General features: G+C 43.1%; 1 long non-coding RNA gene across 1 annotated transcript in view; it reads left to right on the top strand.

Moving 5' to 3' along the window:
* Positions 1 to 14,092, top strand: part of LOC112971448 — a 104,174-nt gene extending 90,082 nt beyond the window's left edge. The window contains exon 4 of the long non-coding RNA XR_003255344.1: positions 13,416 to 14,092. This is a non-coding gene — a long non-coding RNA (uncharacterized LOC112971448). The remainder of the gene's footprint in view (positions 1 to 13,415) is intronic.
* The last annotated feature ends 818 nt before the right edge of the window (positions 14,093 to 14,910 follow it).

Raw genomic sequence — 14,910 nt, 5'->3', positions numbered from 1 at the left:
TCCTCCTGCCGTGGACTAGAACGCTTCCCTCCACCACCTGTGTGCTGCAGTGATTGATTCAAAACTACACCACAGACTGTAGGCTGGAGAAGCAATTGTTTATTTCTCAAAATCAGTCTACTGTAGCTCAAAACTGGCTTTGCAGAAAGCTTAGGGGAGAGGGGCATTATGATCGCATTGGGGTGGTTATCCTTCCAGGAAATTCCTGACCCATACCTTCTGAGCACTCCGGGGTGCTCAGTTGCCTACTCCTTCATGCCAGAGAGAAAACAAAGCATTGCCCTCAGCTGACTGGTACTACTGCAACACTGCCAAATCTGCAAGACACAGTCATTGAGTCTGATTTCTTATGCATCACAGGCTATCATTTTGAACAATTACTCTTGGACAGAGTTCAGTAATGTGTGTTAGAAAAAAGTGTGTCTTTCGGGGTGGCCTTCAGCTGTGATCTGAGTACTTCAAGAGCCAGAGATATCCTCCAATTTTTTAGGTCATTTGCTTCAAAATCTGATGACAGCCATTCGTTTAAAAAAAAAAAGAAAGTATGACTGCATTTCTAACTGGCATTTGTTTGGGTTTTACCCACCAGCCATTGGTCTGTGTTACTGTTTTCCATACTAGATTAAAAAGATCTATTAATGACTGATATATCTTCCATGTGAAGATACTTAGACTTCGAAATCAAGTCACCACTCAGTCTTCTTTTTGAGAAACTAAGTATATGGAGTTCTTTAGATTCCTTGCCAAAGGAGAAGATTTGTAGTAGATGAGGGTCCCACTGTGTGAGACTGTTCTTAAAAAGAGCTAAGCAACAGGCCAGTCCCCAAGGAACTCGCAGTAAGGTACACAAGAGTTTGGAAAGTACATGCCTACATCACCCAGAGAGATCAAGACCATGGTTTCCTGGGTGGACTCTGCTGTCTCTGACTGTGAGAAGATGGCTTCTGCTATTTTTCTGACCTTTGACTGCAGCTGTTAAAGAATGAGTGATTTAGCTAAGCAGCTAGCACTGTTGAGTGGTGAGTGCACCACTGTTGAGTGGTGAGTGGTTTAGCTAAGCAGCCTGCACTGCACGGAACATCCCCAAACAATGCCGGAAATACTGTCAGCCTCAGGCAGGGATCACCAGCAGTCTGGGTGGCAGCAGAGCTCAAGCCTGCCCTGGAGCTCTCCAGCAAGGCTGCAGGCACCCCTGGGAGCACCTGTGGGGAGAGAAGCTCCCACACTAACGTGAGAAGCTGCTCTTGTGTGGTGCTTTCTGGGCTGGCTCCACTGTCAAGGTAGATTAGTGCTTTTCCGTAGAAGCTGACTGAAGAACTATTCAATGTACACCATCCAAGTGTTTAACTAGTATCTTTAGTTAACCATTTGCGTGTTATTTTATTCTCCCTCATTTCCAAATTTAATGTTGATGTCTTTGGGATGTGTTGCCACTGGGCTTCCAGGGATGTAGATCCGGCCCTTAATTAGTTCCTTCATTCTTCACTCTCCCACAGCTCCTGAAAATGCTGAAGAGAAGGTTTCCAAAGCCTCTGGAGAGATCTGTTTGCTCATTTCTCAACTAATTAAAATTTTCTTAGTCAGTTTTAACATTTTAGCCTGCAATACATTTTTTTTTTCTCAGAAGCACAGCAAAGAGGCGGATCCTTAAGAGAGATGAGGTGGCACAGATCTATTGGGTTTTAAATCTAAGAGTCTTATCCCAGGTCTGAATCTAAAGCAATCTTTTTACCCTCCCATTCTTCAGTTTCCTGTTGGCCTTATTCTCTGCTTTCTTACCTAGGAAGAACTTCACTGAAATTAATGGAATTGCACTGGGATGTTCAGAAACACAGTGCAGATTTTTAACAGGGAGGTTAGTAAACTGTTGGAAGAAGTTACTAAGTGATGCAGTAACTTGAGAACTCTTTGTCCTTACAAGTATTTGAATCAAAACCAGATACCTTCTATTAGATGTGGTCTAGATCAGCCACATATTGGTGGGTCTAATGTGGAAGCTGTTGGGGGAAATTCCATGGCCAGCATTGAGAAGGAGTTCAGAACAGACTACAATAAAAGTCCCATTTGGCCTTAAAATCTGTGGATAACTGGCACTAGCATGAACAGAATGAGACACAAGCAGAATTTTGAGTGAAAGACATCTAGGACAGGGCATGTATTTTTTCCACTGCATTAATACAAACCCTAAAAAAGGTGCCAGTTGTATACCAACATTTCGAAACAGGTTCCAGTAACCTAATGTTACCTAATGCCATGTCCTGGGCAACCTGACCAGGGTCTCTGCTTTGCAGGCATTAAGTTGGATTCTCTGAACTGTCTAGTCTCATTTTCTGCACTTTTTTTCCATTTCAGTACATGGTGGTTCAGTTTTGTCATATGTTCCTGTTATTATTTTAGGCAAAGAAGGAAGGAGATGGCTGTCTAAGGGTGTTTTGTCCTCTGTCAATATAGACATGGCTGAAGAGCGCGAGTTGCTGAAAAGGCCAGGAGGAGGAAGGCAAGTCAGGGTTAAGTTCATAAGTTGGTCAAGTTTAAAGATCCCATATGTGGGGTTTATGGAGCCATGTTTTTCAGTTTTAAAATATTTTTATTACATTTTCACAAAATACAAATGAAAAGTCATAAACAAAACCCAGGATCCTGCTCAGAGTTACCCTGAAATAAATCTGGAGTAACTGCTTCAGAGTCAGGCAGTGACTCCAACTTTATGTTGCTGGGGCTAAAAGGAGAGCCTGACCCCCTGAGTATATTCAAACATGCAGTTATAAAGTATGCAGTGTTCTTTTAATAATTTAGGTTAAGAAATTTACAGGCTGCCATTCACCAAGAACTAAGTTTAACCAGTGATGTTTTGATTTAAATGCTCTTTTGCATTCAAGTGTCATAAGAGTGGAATGTGTCCAGTGACCTACACAGGCTTCCCTGTGCCTATTATCACTGTTACAGTTGGTGGCCCCCAGGCACCATGAATTTGTCCTCATGACACCTCTGTCAAATAGGAAAGCATTATATTCTCTAGAGGAACTGAGGCACACAGTGATGAGATGACTTCATCAAGGTCACAAGGGGAAGCTTGTTTTAGGGCCAGAGTAAAACTCTTATTGACTTCATGGTGACCAAGATTTCACCTGGATTTCCCCAAGTCCCATAGGAAACTCAGTGAGGTTCTCAGCTGGAGAAGAGTTGTAAGGGCAGCTATATTCAAGATGCCATGTCAGGATTTTTCAGATGGTTAAATAAAAGAAATATTAAAAAATCCATGCTCCTCTTGCTTTTCCACCTCTGCTGCTGTGTCTGTTCCATTTAAGAGGCTCTCTCATCAGGCTTGGCATAAAAGGGCACAGGCTACCTTGGCTGAAAACACCTCCATTGGCATTCAGATGATTTTGCTGACCATCAAATCCTGGGACTGACCTTTTCTGACCTTGCTGATCTGGATTTGGTTAGCACTATTAGGTTTTGCTTCCCTTATTTGAAAATTGTGTGAGGACTATCTTCTCTTGAATTCTTGCAGTCTTTTCCTTGACCCTGGGGGGACCTGCAATATATTCTGGAGGGTGAGTCTCCCCACAGAGTTAAATTACACACAGAAACTGAACTCCTGGCCCTGCTGCAATGAAGGGGAGACTTGGCAGCCAAGCAGGGATTTCACCCAGGCACCAGCCCTTTCTTCTGAGCACTCCACTCTGCAGGATGTGCTCTTTCCATTAGATTCTCACTCCAGGACTCCACAAGGACACTGTGAGAACACCACTGTTGTCTCTTATATCAAATTTAGGGTCTGCAGTGCTCAAGTCATGAAAACTCCATGGAGGCTGTGCCGTCAAATCCAAGGAAATCAAATGAGATTTGAGTAAAGCCCCTGGTTAATAAGTCATTCCCAAGTCCAATAAACATAACTGGAAATAAATTGCATCCATACATTTCACAGTTTGATTTACATTAAAATGAAAACACGAGAAAGACCTGCCATTGACAAGTTCAAACAATGCAAAATTCTGCACAGTTTGTGTTTGTTCAACCATAATTTATAGCTCCAATATTCCATTGAGATATAAATAAATCAATAGTAGTACACTACTTGTGATTTATCTTGGAGCCTTTTAAAAAAACCAGACGATTGTTTTCCTATGCTGGTAGTGTGGGTCTATCGTAAAAACCATCACACTTAGAACATTTTTCTGTTCAAGGCTGAAGCAAAATGCTTTCTGACGAATGGCCTCTTTTCAAAGCTCAGACAGCTTCGCTTCTGTTCAAACCTCAACCTAGCCAAGTTTTTCATGTGTGCGGTATCTGAAATGAAACTGTCACTCTTCTCTAGATTTAATCTCTGGATGAATATTTGACAAACAGGGTTCAGCCCTTGAACCTTTTAGTACCAGCGTCATGCCAGGGAAATCAGTTTGAAACCAGTGGAAGAGCTTGTTTATGTACCACCTGACCATTGACAGGAACAGTGATTCAGAGTTAGTAGCACCGTTATTCAATAAATATTATTGGACTCAGAAGAGAAAGGAATTCTCCTGCAGACCCTATGTCCCCTGTAGTTCTTGGCAGTGTTTCTGAGGTGAGTGAGTCATTAGCAGCTGCTCAGCAGGGAAGAGAAGGCAGCACAGCAGAGTGCCACAGCTCCTAGCTGGGTTTCTCCATGCTTCCAGGAGTTCAGTTTTTTTTTCCCAAGTATCTGAGGTTAGAGAAGAAACCTCAATAGTCTGTATTCTGTGCTGGCATTGGGCCTGGCTTAGGTGAGGAGATATTCATTTGATATTCACCAGAAATGGTGATTCTTACGGTCATAGGAGGATATAGGTTAAAAGGGACCTCTGGAGATCATCTAGCCCAACCCCATGCTAAAGCAGGGCTAGCTTCAAAGTCAGATCAGGATGCCCAGGGCCCTGTCCAGCTGAGTCCTGAAGATCTCCAAGAATGGACATTCCAGGATCTCTCTGGGTCCCCTTTCCGGTGCTTGTCGCCTGATTTGTTCCTATGACAGTGACCAGACAGAGACTGACTTACACACCTACCTAGAGCAGGAAAGCTCCTGTGATGGCAAAGAAAGAGTGAAAGCAAAGTCTGTCCATCCTAACGTGGTGGCCTCCTTCCTTCTAGGAGATGGTTCCCCCCTTCTGCCCCTCAGGTTGGGATGGTCCCATCTTTTGGGAGGGAAGGCAAGAATTCACTGGGAAATAACTTCAGGTCCCCTGTCAGTAGCAACAGCCAGCTTTATCAACACCAGACTGACTTGGAGCCCAGAGTTCCCCTACGCCCATCCTTCCAGCTAAGGCCAAATCTTTGCCACACTTGGCACTTGCCACCAGCATTGAATTACTGGCCCTGATGTCTCCGCTGTGTTTCCCCTGCCCACTGGCTCTCAGCTCCCCTGCCCCAGGCACCTTGACAGCAGGTTCCAGTTGCCAGGGTACCACCAAGAATGCTGTGAACACATTATGACACTTAATTTTATGCATCAGAACACTGCTTGCTATTTAGCTGGGTTAGCACCAAAAAGCAGGGCAAATCTTTTGCTCATCTGGGGTCTCTACCTCTCTGGGCTTTGTGCAGGTCTCAAATGCCTGGGCACCCTTTTCCCAGGGTGTCCTCAGGGCCTGTCCTCAGTGCTCCTCTGCTTGCTGTGTGGCCACTGCCCCAGCCATCGCTTCTCCCTCCCAGAAGAGCCTGCCAGCATAGGAAATGGGCAGGATTTCCTGCCGTCTTTCAAACCATTCAGAGCCTTGAGGGTGTGAGGGAGCCAGTTTCTTCTATTTGCTTGTCTCCATGTCAGTCAAAGCCCTGGGGACAGGGCTGGCTTTCTGCACACCTCTGGAGTTCACACTTCTGCACTGGGCCTGCACACCCCCATAGCTTCAGAAAACTGAGCTGCAGAGCCAGTCACTTAAAAGAGAATGTGGGGTTGGGGGAAGACTGCGTTCAACTAGAGCGGACCTCTGAATTATCAGCTTAGAAGGGAGACCTCTCGGTTTACAAGAGCCTCGGTGCAGGTGTGGGGAAGCCTGCGGCAGGGAAACTGAGGCAGAAATGAAGTCTAAGCCTGGATCAGGAAGTTTCTCTACAGAGAGCAACCTGTTATACTGTGGAACTGGGAGTAGGACACATTCCGTATTGGACTTTGCTTAGTGGGAGAATACTTGTGGGAAAACAAAGTGACCCTCTATCCTGGACACATGACCTACTGCCAGATCCAAGCATTGCTTTATATTCACACACTCCCAGACAACGGTCTGCTGCTTTTCTCCCTCCCTAGGGTTTAGTGCCCCTGCCAGGGTCATCAGTAGAACTTGTACCTGGATCTTGGCATTAAAAGCCTGTTTCACTAAAGCAGTAGAAATGCACTTCTCTGTCTCTGTCTGACACCTAGTGTGGGCACTTAACCTTTTATTTGGGTCTGCCACTGTACTGGAGAGAAGGATTCAAAAAGTCTGTTAAGGATTGCTCCCCAGCCCTGACAGCTCAGCCTGGTATTTGGACTCGGCTTGATCTGCTTTACACACTGCCATCAGCAATAGCAATTCTGAAATCCATTTTTAGATGGGAATTCTGCTTATGGCACATGAGTGTAGACAAAACCAACCTTGCCTGTCATTACCACATCCTGCTTCTGGTGGGGAATTTGTTTGGAATTATAGCTACTCAATTAAAAGTTGCAACTTGCTCCCAGTTAATTTGTGAACAGAAGAAACTAGGCTAAATTTGTCCATGATGCTGTTCCCTGTGAGTTAGCTCTGTTTTACAAGTACTCCCTTGATGATACCACCCCGCTGGTGCTGACCTGAAGTTGGTTTAGGCTTTGGGCACCCATTGCATTCTGTTGAAATAATTAGTGGGTGTCTTTCAGCACAGAAAAACAGCTGAAAAGGGATGAAAGAGGCACAGCATTGGTCATATTAACAATCCTCCTTTCTTTTTCTGCCCCTTTCCCCTGAAGGCAACCCCTCCAGATCATCATTCTCATTTCTGTTTGCCTGATTTCCTCAGATTTGTTGACATATTTCAGATTTCCCTTCACAGTGGGAAAAAATGACCTTGGGCGCTTGCTCAAGCCATCTTAATGCAGGCCCTGCAGGCAAGGAAGGTGCCTCCAGCTGAGGTCACTGGGTGGGACTGGTTAACCCAAACTTTCCTTTTTCCTTCCCTGCTCCAAATCATCACATAATTACCCATACTGCAGTGACATTCTGAGAGTTATAATTAAACAGTATTTTGTAAAGTCTTTGAAAGTTACAAAGTTCATTTAAAAATTATGAACCTGGCATCATTTCATCAGAACTTGTTACAAAGTTGAAGTGAGTTTAGTATTGAATATTTGCTTTATCTGGGGTTATTTGCCTGATACCAGATTCATGAAAGACAGCAAGAGTTTGGCGTTGACAAGGACTGTGCATTGTGCCTTTGAACCCTTCCCTCAGCAGAGTACTTAGGTGCTTAAATTTAAGTATAAGCATAGTCCTAATGATGTTAGTGGGACTTAAAGGCATATGCTCTGTATTTCCAGCAAATCCATAAATTCCTTGATGAATTATAATCCAGAACCAATCCTGTCAAGTGAATGAACTCACTCATTTTACAGATCTGATTTATCTTTTGTTTCTATGTCTCAGTTTCCTTTAAAGAATCATGTTATGTATTTAATCTTGCTCTTTTTTCTATGCAGTATCCATTGATTTCCAGCATTACCTCATTGTATAATTTTATCTCCCTCCTCCCTATTTCATTTCTCTTCCATCTCCAAGCCTCTGTGATTCCAGTGCTGCTCCCTGTACTGCATCATATGTTCAAGAATCAGCAGCATCTACATTTTGTGCTATTAAGTGCAGTCAGCTCAGACTTGCTTGGGAGCTGGAAATTTTTGATGAAATGCTGTTGTTCGAACAAAATGTTTATGATTGTTTCTTGGAGTTCCCCTTCATCTGGAGTCTGTCCAACTACTTAAGTCCAGCTGTGGCTAAATATTTAGTGATATAATTAACTCTAACCATTGTAGATAATTCCTGCTCTGTCAAATTGCATCTATCTTATAGAGTTTTATCTACTTAAGCAGCACCTCTGAGGTGGGTAATAGATTACTTGCTGTGGTGCAGGAATGCAGCCACTTCTGGTGAGGAACACAGCAGCTGCATAAAGTTACTTGGCACTCAGTTTTTGGAAATAAAGAGTATGGATCTAACCAACCATAATAGAGAATTTAGGGAGGCAGAGTACAAACGTTTAACATCTTGGGTTACAATTTGGGTAGAACCTCGTGGTCCTCCAGTACTCTTTAAGATAATGCTGTGAGCTCCCCGGTGAGAATAAGACATCTGTTTTGTACTTCAGTCAGGCAGGTGACTCCTCTGTAATATAGCACCCTAATGAAATACGGTGGAGCTTATGATCAGCACTAAGGAAAAAGAGCTCTTGTTTTGTAGCTACATTTACTTAGCTATCCATTAAAAATACAGATCCAGCTCTGTTAATGGAATCTGACATGATCACAGCTGAAAGAAATATGCCTGCAGGCAGGCCAAAAAAATATTTATAGCCCATCATTAAAATGATTTGGGAAACTAATATGTGTTCTGTGTATACATATTATACCTAATTTTTCTTCACAATGGATGCTTATCATGGATTTTCTGTGTGTCTGTTGCAACGAAAAAAAAGGCAAGGAAAAAAATCCTGAACTGACATTATTTATTATATTGCCATTGAAAAAAGATCATGAAAGTAAGTTGTAAAAACGATTGGGCAACATTAAACTTGTGCTGCTGAGTTCACAGGCTATCTCAGGGGACTCTGTGAACTCCTGCGAGCTCTGTGTGCTGGAATCTCATGCATGGTTCTTGGGCACTGTCTTTGTTTTTGCAGTTTACAAATTAGTGGGCTTGAGGGTAAGATAAATTATGAATGGGGGAGATTGCAGACTAGCAAAGAATGCGGGTCTTTGTGGTGAACTTCGGTACCATTGTTTCTTCTGTCGTGGCTAAGAACTTTTGAATAACAGATCCCAAGATGGGGAGCAGAGGGTAAAATTGCCACCAGAATGGATGTAAATAGAGCTGTGTGAACTTTTCAAACAGTTGGGTTTTTTTTCCACTGACAGCTGTAGGTTTGGAGTGACTGAAATGTATAAATTGGTATCAGATTTACAAAATTGTTTTGCACAAATCCTTCCCTTCAGGAAAAAATGAAAACTTCTCCTTTTGGCATTTCCTCAACAAAACATTTTAATTCTTTCATTATACATGTTTTGTAAAAACATTTAATTGAGTTTAGTTTAACCCAAATCCCTTAAAAATATATCAAGAATGAAGCAAAAGGGTTTTTTGGGGTCAACCCCAGCATATTTTCTTTATTTTTTTCTTTTCAGTTCATCAGAAAAATAAATAAATTGAAAATACTTTCATATCAGGTGGAGCCACATCATTTGAGAAAAATGTACTTAACTATCTACTGGAACTGCAAGTGAGCTAAAAATCTGTTATTCACTGACTTTGTGTGCAAGTTGTGGTCTTAGAATTAGTTAAATTGACACAACAAAGTGGTATGAGTCCAACTGTACATCGTGTCTTTCTTATTTTACAGAATAGAACAACTCTGTCCTGGAGGCATGAGGCAGAGGGGAATTTGGGGCCAGTTTTCAAACATTTGGCATTGAGGGTTACACTGGGATAGCTAAGTGGGAGCTGAAAATCAGGCCAGTGGAGTCATACAGCTGGAAAAATGTTTATTGCATTAAAAAAGGTATAAATCAGAGTGACCCAAAGCGTGTGAAATCACTGAATCCTCAGGGGGTTAAAGCTTTTTATTTTGTTTCAAGAAAGGGAACAGAAGCAGAGAAAGAAGATGACTCTTCCAAGGGTACAACCTCTGATGTTGCTAGAAAGTGCAGGAGAAATGGTCCCGTGAAGTTCCCCAGGGCTGCGGCTCTGCAGACACCACTCAGGGCTTACTAGTGTCCCGGGGGTGACAGCCCTGGAAGGAGTGAGGGGGCCCTGCAGGAACACTCACAGAATTTCATTTTTTAAAACCTTGCAAAATCAAATTTACAGTAAGAAGCAGTGGAGGGAGCAGAGCTACCCGATGAAGTGCTCTGAGGAGGTATGCCGTGAGCAGAAATCATCTCTTGTGGAATAAAGCCCTCCTTCCTGGCTGGTTTGCTTACACTGAAGCCATCGTCTGTAATGTCTCAGCACGAGCCGCCACCAGTGCCAGGTGCTCTCAGTAGTGGGTAGCTGGGTTCTCTTGTCACCATTCTGTGAAGGTGCTGGGAAACTGAGGCAGCTGTGGCAGAAGAGCTGTGACACTAGCCTGTATGAACAGAGCTTTCTCTCCCTTCCTCCATCATCCCCCATAGCACTTGTCTCAATAACACAGCCATCTAAAGCAGGAATACAACTCTGCCGTGGGCTAACATTTGCTGGGCTTCAGGTTTCAAGTTAACATACAAAATTTTTAAAAGACAAGAAGCTAGAGTAGTATCCCTTGGAACTGGGAGAAAGGAAAAAGAGGATACAGAATACAGTAGAAATCTCAAGAGAAATGTCTGAGCTGAAAAAGTGGCAGAGAGGAAAGGGGATGTTGTGGATGCTATTACCTTAGCTCCTGCTGGATGACAGCAAGCTTAGAATGCTGCAGTTTGTCCTTCACCTAGGTGATGGCTAGATGTATAATTGCTGGAGTGCTCTCAGCTGCAGCATAAGCATGTACCTGCATCCCATAATCTACAAAGTTGTAGAAATCCCTGGGGCATACAAAGCTTCCAGGTGTCTGGTCTGCATTTGATTCTCCCCAAAAAGTTCTTCTCAGTAAAGTTATAATACACACACATGCCCATACACCACTTTCACAGTTTACGTGGTACAAAACTAGAAGAAAATTTTTTTCTTCCCCTGGTCCCCCCAGACTGCTTTTCCTGTCTAGGCAGGGGTGCTTCTTCTCCACACTCGTACAGTGTGCAGCTGAATGTGGAGTCAGAAAAGGAAAAGCAGCCCCTCAGGCCTGAACACTTTTCCTGAACCACTGCAGCACCTTCCAGGACTGGACATATGTTTTTTTTAACCTGAAGTTTCCATTGCCCAGGCTGCAGCCCTCCAAGCATAGTGTTTCATGGTGCGGTGGGTTTGGCTGATGAAAGTGTTTGCTAGCTGGAACTTTAATGATCAGTGTAATGATTTGCCACACACTCTCAGCAGGCTTACCTTTGGGTTTTTGTGTGCAGCAGCACTATCACTCTAATCTGGCTATGGAGGTGTGTTCAGCACCAAATAAATTCTCACTTGCTGACTTTTTACCTCCTCTGCAAAAGCCTATGGCTCACTGGAAGTATCCCAGAAAACATCTCTCTAGGCCCTCGCAAAGGCTGGGTGTTGTAATGCAATGTATGGCACTGAATTCCAGGATAGCGTTAGGAGACCAGGAAGTATCCAAAAGATTTCGTAGGCCAGTGTGATCCAGTCAAAGACCCTATTTGTACTGTCACTGGGATTAGGACCGTGGTCAACAGTGCTGAAAGCATGAGACAGTTTTGTTTGAGAAGAAAGATGAAGTTTGATGCTTAGAAACTTTATCAGCTTCTTCCATATTTAACCACTAGAGGGAATGATGACAAAGTTTATGTGTTTAGTTGAAAGTCAGACTGTTTTGTGTATCAGGCCTGACTCCGCACTGCCAACCCTCCATTGCCATGAAGCACCCTGTCCACAGGAGCAGTAATCCTTGGTCCACTCTAGACTGAAATCACCCAGGCATACAGTGAGCTTGCTGAAGCACTTATTCCTCCCAGTACACCCGGTTTATCATGTTTCCGTTGCATGTGAAAAGATGTTGGCAAATAAAATCTTATCCACAATGCTGGGTAGTTTTGTTAATGAAAAGCCAGGAATATGTGTGGATGTGTATTGGAAGAAAGATTTGTTCCCAGAAGATTTTCTGTCCTTACTATCTCTGTCTTGCTGGATTTCTTACTCAATGTTTAGGAAAGACTCAGTCTTCCAGTCAGAGAAGTAAAACACTGCCACGGTTCAGAATACCATGTCTGTGATTGTCTATGAGTATACCCGAATCCAGGTATTAACCATTCTTTGGAACTAGGGCTCCTATTATGTGTCCAAAGTCCTTCTGCTCCCTCTGTGGTTCCCCTGTGTGTGTTTCACTGCTGTCAGAATCCCAGTCCTTATCCTCCAGATGCTTTTCCATCTGAATCCGAGACTGCTAAAAGACTGATTGAAGCCCTGGGCATCACTGGCAGCCCCATGTCTGCTGCTCCAGAATGTGTGACATGTTTCATAAGGACAAAGCTTCCTTGTTCAGGGATGGAGATTTTGGAGGGTGGGAAGGGACACCATAAAGCTGCAGACCCTGCCCTGGATCTCAGAGCACATCAGACCTCACTGTTTCCCACTGCAATAGCAAGGAGTACCTTTTTGACCCACTTTCACTGGTGAGAAGTCTCATCAGAGCACACATGGAGAACGTCGACAGGTGACTTTTTGGCAGGGAAAAACCTGCCTGTTGAGGTGCCAACCCACCCTTTACATACTCTTATAAGATGATCCGACCTCACTTGGATGGACATAGGGCAAGAATTGGAACAACAGTACAGAGAAGAGATTTAAAGCATAGAGATAAGGGGAGATGGTGGGAGACCAGCTGTTTGAGAGCAAATCTGTTAAGAAACCTATTAACCTTTCCATAGACACCAGTAACAAGCACTGATTTTATTTACCCTGGGAGTCACAGTGTTTATATGAAGGAATATTCAGCAGAGAGATGTGTTGTATTTCCAGCAGAGTGAATGTACATCCACAATAACAGAAAGCAGCCCTAAATGTCGTAAACATATGAATAACCAAGTCTCAAGACTGAACGCATATATATATCTACGGTAATGGAGTAATGAAAGCCAGCTTTTTACTGTATGCTTTCTATATATGATAAGGTGATCCATATGTTTTTGTGTCCCATAATTCCTTCCAAAGCAAACATCTTAAACATTGTAATATAGGTGCTATTTGAAACTCAAACTAGACTAATAAGACAATTACAGGAATGCACAAACCACATGCTAGGAAATAGCAATATTGTAGCAATGTAAAACGTGCAAATATATAATTATTTATGTTACTCAAACATGCAGCCACAAATGGCTTTTCAATTTCCTGGGTCACAAAAGAAGCATTTTCCACATAATATTGTGACCAAAGATATTGATAAACATAATAAAAATTAATTGCTTACCCCACTTCCAACCTAAATCATTAGCCATAATTATGTTATCATTTTCTGCCTGTTTCCATTGACTTTATAAGTCACAGACCTCTTGGAAAACATTAAAAAGTGGTTGTCTATTTGGCAAAAGTGTAATTAATTTTTGATATTCTAAAATGTAATATGTCACTGTTGTTTTGGTATTTTGACAGGTAATGTCTCTGGAATGACATCTGCAGTGAAAAAAAGGGGTTTTAAGCTTTTGTTGAAAAGGACTGCCTGACAGGACAGGGAAGTGGGGACATCCAGAAGTTTGAAATGGCAGCTTATATAACATGAGTACGTGACCATTTCCAGGAGCAAAAGAATAGAGATGGCACTGGGGCTACAGGCTTCTTCTCATGAAAACCAACCTGGAGATGCATTTGCCCCTGCTAACCCTTCATAGTGAAGTGCAAGTGGAAAACAGCAGAAAGGGAGAACAGTGTTTGCTCTCTGGACATCCACAACACTGAAGGAAAAACATGAAACAAAGGAGTTTTGCCTGAGATGCAGTGAATTTGACATTTTATTTGCTACTTGTATACTTTATGGTTCTTATGTTTCCTCAAATGAATGCCATGTTTCTTCACTCCATGATAGCAGTTTTGTACACCCACCCTGTGAAAGCGCTGCCTCGGCAGGACGTAAAGGAGTATGTAACCTTCCCAGGTTTTGTTTTAGGGGTTCAAGCTTGTGCGGCTGATAATTTTAAAAGGAACATTTAATAACTGAAGCCAACTCCTGCAGCCAACAGCACCTTGCAGAGTGATCATGCGTGTGTTATTAGGGAGTGCTCATACCAGGGAGCACATGCAGACACCAGTGAGGTTGGGCTCCCTTGGTGGGGGCTACATGGGCCTGACAACCTCTGTCCCATGGGGCTGGAAACCTGAAAAGCAGGATCAAAGAGTATGACAAACGGGACATGGAAAGGAGGGAAGATAACTGAAATAGGAAGTTTTAATACTAGGGAAGTAAATTCATTGAGAACCAGTTTCCAAGGAGTTGGACTGATTTCCAGAATCATGTTGAATTTGACAAATAGTTTGGAAGAAAGACAACAGAGTGGGATTTTGAAACACCAGACCCTTTCCCCTGGATAGCTGCAAATGGAAGGTTTTTGGCTTTTCATTTTGAGAGAGCATCTTTCATTTAAAACCGGCATGATAAAAAGCCATATTTACAAGGGCTAAAGAACATGTAGCCAAAGGAGACCCAGGATTTTGGACTGAGTGAAAATGAATTTTTTCTCCCCCATTTATGAAAACTTTTTTTTTCAGTCTGAAACTACCTCTTCCCCTGTCTTTCTTTGTTCCCCACGGACAGAGGAAGAGCAGCAGTCACAGGTTGGTGTGAACAGTGTACTTCTCGCCTACCTCCAGCTGTTTAAAAGCTAGACATGTAGCATGAACTCATCGCTCTAGGCTCCTTCTACAGCCCCTGAAGAGAGATAAACTTCTCTGGGGAGTGTTTCCTCCTCCCTCTCCTTGAAACTCCCTCTGGCCATGATGGGGCACCCTCTGGACATGCTCACATGTCCCCATGAGCTACAGAGGGGAGCGTGGAGGCCTTTGGGAGGCTACAGTTAAACCGCATCCCTCCCTGGATTAACGCTGCTGAAATGGCGGTAGGCAGGAGACGAGATGCCTGAAGGGAAGAAAACTG

This window comes from Apteryx rowi, unplaced genomic scaffold (genome assembly GCF_003343035.1).
Source record: "Apteryx rowi isolate R43461 unplaced genomic scaffold, aptRow1 scaffold_440, whole genome shotgun sequence".
Lineage (NCBI taxonomy): Eukaryota > Metazoa > Chordata > Aves > Apterygiformes > Apterygidae > Apteryx > Apteryx rowi.
Note: the sequence above shows the minus strand (reverse complement) of the source record. Positions and strands in the feature narration are given on the sequence as shown.